This window comes from Triticum urartu, unplaced genomic scaffold (genome assembly GCF_003073215.2).
Source record: "Triticum urartu cultivar G1812 unplaced genomic scaffold, Tu2.1 TuUngrouped_contig_7061, whole genome shotgun sequence".
NCBI classification, from domain to species: Eukaryota; Viridiplantae; Streptophyta; class Magnoliopsida; order Poales; family Poaceae; genus Triticum; species Triticum urartu.
This window is the reverse complement of record NW_024117875.1, coordinates 8,583-13,486: the sequence shown is the minus strand read 5'-3', so window position 1 is coordinate 13,486 and position 4,904 is coordinate 8,583. Positions and strand designations below refer to the sequence as shown.

Genomic DNA, 4,904 nt, shown 5'->3' with positions numbered 1-4,904 from the left:
GGCGGAATCTAGATACGCCCGCTATCTAGCGGGAGAGAGGAGGGAGCGTTGGAGGAACCGGATGAAGACCAGTTTCATCACGATGATGCTCATCGTGAAGACCGCATCTCTCTTCTATGTGATGGTAGTTTAGATGATCGATATCGACTTGTAATGTGAAGACAAACTCGATACTCGCGGTCTCGAGACTTGTAATTTATCTTTGTTCGGTCTTTTGAATTCGAAGACTAATATGATGAATTGTATTCGGAGACTAATCTTCTATTGTATTCGATGAATCTGCTGTTGCTGTGTGCTGCTGTCTATATTCTGTCAAATAATATATTTTGTAACCTGTGCAAAAATCAGAAAAGTAAAAAAAAACTAATATTCATACTAATGGCGCATCACTACAGAGTGCGTCATTAGTATGCCAAAGTATACTAATGGCGCATCACCCAAGAGTGCACCATTAGTATGCCAAAGCACATTGTTAAATATGCCCCCCTGGGAGGCATACTAATGGCACATGGTGTTCTATACTAATGGCGCACTGCGTGGTGCGCCATTAATATACCAGATACTAATGGCGCACCGGTGATGCGCCATTAGTAAGAAATACTAGTGGCGTGATACTAATGGCGCACCAGTAGTGCGCCATTAGTAGGCAAAACTGGTGCGCCATTAGTAGCCCTTTTCCTAGTAGTGCCCTCTCCTCGCCTGAAATCGTTACCGGCAAATATTTGGGAGATGCGAGATTACCGTCCTATCCCCAACCGACGTGATTTCCGAAATTTTAAACAGGGGATAAGTTCGTAACTTTACCACATTTCACACAAGTGCATCCCAAAGTTTGAGATCCCCCGCTCCCCCTCCATTTCCCCATTCATACACCATCGGCGCCACCACAACCTCCCCACTGCGGCCAGCCTCCTGCGTCCGCCACCCCATCCTCCACCTTACCGGAGCCGCTACCCCTACCCCGTCATCCACTGCAAGAGATGGACGTCTCTCATCCACGGCGCCAGACCAGGATCCTTTCATCGCGTCGTCTTGCTTCATCGGCGCCGTCGTCCACCTTATCGTTGCCACTCCTACGACCGCCTCGTCCACGCCAACAGGATTTATCCCCCGACCCGGCTGTCTACCATCTAAAGTCTTCTTCCCCGCCGCCGACAGCCATTGCACCCGCAGCACCCTCAACGTATCAGCAGGGGCCTACACGGCGTCGCAAGAGAGGTGGTACTCTTCCATATATGCTTAAGTTATTGATCTCATCCGGAAAATAGATCTTAAATTGTTTATTGTACTCTTCTTGTCCGTACCAAATTGTAGTGGCTAGTTGAATGCAAACATTGGTTGCGAAGTAGCTTTGTTCAGTTTGCACCTTTAGATCTGCCATGTCACAGTCACTATACTCGTAAAGCTTATGGTTTCTCCCTTTATATTCACTACCACCATCATAACTACTAGGAAAATGCTTATACATAGAAGTTTACCAGTAGCGTTTGTTTGGGCCCCCATGCTACTGATAATTACCAGTAGCACTGGGTACAAAGCACGCTACTGGTATGGCTTATCAGTAGCGTTGGTTTCTTTTGAGCATGCTATTAATAAATATCCTCGATCGTGCCCGGCGGACAAGTGATAGTAGTAGGAGGGTTTGCTGGGCCGCGCTAGCACTAGAAACATAGTCGTAGCGCGGGTCACGTAATGCGCTACAACTAGCCCAGCCCATCGAGACAACCAACCCAGCCCAGCGAACAGCCTCCATCGTTCCCTTGACGGTTCTGCCTTCCCTCTGGCAAAATCTGCCCCTCGCGGCAGCAAGCGCTCGCGCACGACCCCTCCTCGTGGCTAGGGTTTCGGCTGCGTCCAACTCCGGCGCGGTGAGATCTCATCTTCCCTCAATTCATTCCCTCTCCTCTCCCCTTCTTCCTTCTCTCCCTGCCCTTTTTTCCCTTCTGTTCCACTACTTTCCTTCCTCCGTGCAATACTGCTCGCAACCTGTTTGTGTTTATGCCTAGCAGCCTTTTTTTCCTTCTGTTCCACTACGTTCCTTCCTCCGTGCACAACCTGTTTGTGCTTATGCTCGGCGGCCTAAATCTTTCTCGTAAGTGGTATGCAAAGGTGAAAGATTGAATGGTTATGAAGTTGTGATAAAATGATTTAAATACCAAGAGTTTTAAAACAGAGGAAAGGTGGAAAGGGCCTGGTATGCTTTGTCAGAACAGAAATATACAATTAGACTTGTTGAGCACTATTACTCCAATCAATTAGACATGGTTGTCTTTTGTATCGGCTTCTGTCTTCATTACAGAGTTCAGCTCATTAGCAAATAATAACATTTAGTTGGACGCAGCTCGTGCAAGGACACTATATTTAGTTGAAGTTCCTTGATGTGCGAGATGCAAAGATTTTAGAACAGTTCGAAAGAATTACTGCTGTAAAAAAATCAGGCAGCTCTATTTGTCTTCGTTGGGAGGAGTAATTTCACTGCATTCATATACTGGAGAGTAAAATAATGAAAAGCTCCCTTGAGTGATGACTAATGAAAAGATTTTAGTACATAAAAAATGACAAAACTAGCTTCAGGACGAACAACAGGTTTGCTAACCATTTGATCTCTTTTGTGCATTGCAGGTTTGCTACTTAATTCTCAAAAAAATCATGCGTTTGCATCACCATCCTATGGAACCACGAAGCCGGATCCAATGATTTCAGAGAACATTTACTATGTTTATGGATCACTACATGTGATCTGCTAGAACAAGGTGAGATCCTTTTTCAGTAACCATTTCATTTGAAGACACATCATGCTTTTCCAAATATAACTGAACATCTAAAGCAGCTGACTCCAGGGTCTGCTAAGGTTCTATTTTAATCATATGATGAGCAAGGGGTCCGCAACATAGTCACATAATTACAAATCTGAAGCACCGTTTAGTTTGTTGGCTAGCAGATGAATCAGAACTGGGTACTTTTATCTGTTGCGAATAATTTAAATATATTTTTAGTGATCTTGTGTGCATTTATAAAAAATCTTAAGGTGGTCATGATTAGGCTGACCAGTAGGCTTTTCTTATGTGTGAACAGAAGAAGGAAGATGGTACCTATAGAACCAAAGTAATCAATTCTTTATGTACATTTATAGAAATAAAACAAAATAGATATAAGACGTTTTTGCACTTATCAAATCTATATGCATTCTTATATAACTATTCTCTACACTTTTCATAGCTACCGAAGCACCAGAACTGCTCTCTTTGATGGCATTGAAGAAGGTGGAATACGAGCACCAGCTTATTCTTCACATGAGATAGATGAACATGAGAATGAGCGAGCTATGGATTGATTGTAGAGATCGAGTCAGCATTCTCAAGAGGGTTAGTGCCACATAATGATTGAATATCCGAATGCTCCATCTTTGTTTTATGTAAAGAGTTGGTGTTTTCACATATTGATTGTGCTTGTTTATATTCTAAAAAAATGATTGTGCATGTTTATCTTTTAACTGTATCGCTTAGCTAAGATCATAAGAAGATATTTGTAGTTGTACGCTTTCTAAAAATGATATCTTTTCCTCGCAAAACGAAGAGATGATCAACTTTAGGAATTGCAACTTTATCCATGGTAACCATGTGCATTCCTGGACCATTTAGTTTGAATAGCCAGTGAGGAATTAAGCATATATTTTTGGCATGAGCCCCTTTAAATTGCTAGATGAGAAGGAATCTTGACTTAATGAGCGTGAATTGCAATATATTATTTGGTTGAACTGATGCAATTTGCTGATGCCTTCTTGCTTGCTTGCTTGCGAATGACCTGGGAATTATTTCTACTAGGTGCACAGCCTTTGCTTGTCAATTTGCCTCAAAAGCTTGTATTCAGAATCTATAACAAGATTTCGTACTGCCTTGGAATTCCTTATCTCCTTTTACTTGTGGTCATGCCTAGCACTATCTTGGTTCATTGTTTAATTCCAGGATTTGTGAGTTCCTAGTAGGGAACACATGGACACGAAGCTGCGGCGAGGACGACGATGATATCAACATGGGGCTGCGGCGGCAACGATGATGACGACGAGATCGACATCGTCATGGGGCTGCGGCGGCGACGACGATGACGACGGCATCCTCACGGTGCTGCAGCGGCGGCGATGATGACGACATCAACACCATCAAACACGGGCTTGTGGAGGCGCCGGCGACAATGACCTATAGGCGTGGTGTATATTGTATGTATGTATGTATATATATATATACATATATATATATATATGTATTAATTGTCTATAGTAGATGTGTATGATTGACTGTATGCATAAAATGTGCGTATTATAAAATGCATGTATGTGAGTACTATGAAATGTATGTCTACACTGGAATAGGTAGATTTTTATATTTTTTTTAAATCTTAATTAGTTACTAGTAGCGTGGGTGTATCATAGAAGCGCTACTACTATCATCCTTTACCAGTAGCGGTTGTTTCAAAACAAGCGCTACTGCTATCATCATTTACCAGTAGTGTGGGGTAAAAAACGCGCTACTGCTAAAAAATAGTTGTAGCACCGTAGCAGTAGCGCGGGTACCCGCGCTACTGGTATGCAAAAAACCCACGCTACTGGTAGTGTTTTTCTTAGTAGTGGTAGGTGCTTCACTACTTCATGTCGTGCTAGCACTGCTCCTCAAGACCTTAACCCATCAAGCGAAACAACATGCCACTCATAATTCCAAAGCTTATGTGTTGAAAGATGAATCTAATATGATGCTCATATTACTAAAACTGAGAACGTTTAATTGGTCACCTAATGTTCCTATATTCGTTTCGAAAAGCATGTGCGCCACCCACTGGTTCAGCTAGTTCAACTTTCCTGATTTTACTCTTGATGCTTAGGGTTTTCCCCTTTTATCTACTCTACTATG

At 42.7% G+C, this 4,904-nt stretch overlaps 1 long non-coding RNA gene across 2 annotated transcripts; it reads left to right on the top strand.

The window, feature by feature from the left end:
- The first annotated feature begins 1,801 nt into the window (after window positions 1-1,801).
- LOC125531422 lies at window positions 1,802-4,426 on the top strand. Of its 2 annotated transcripts, XR_007293226.1 has the most exons (3): window positions 2,601-2,753; window positions 3,220-3,365; window positions 3,966-4,426. It is a non-coding gene; the product is annotated as an uncharacterized LOC125531422 (long non-coding RNA). The 2 variants fall into 2 exon arrangements; XR_007293225.1 differs by having other exon boundaries at window positions 1,802-2,753; window positions 3,220-4,426.
- Window positions 4,427-4,904: the final 478 nt, after the last annotated feature.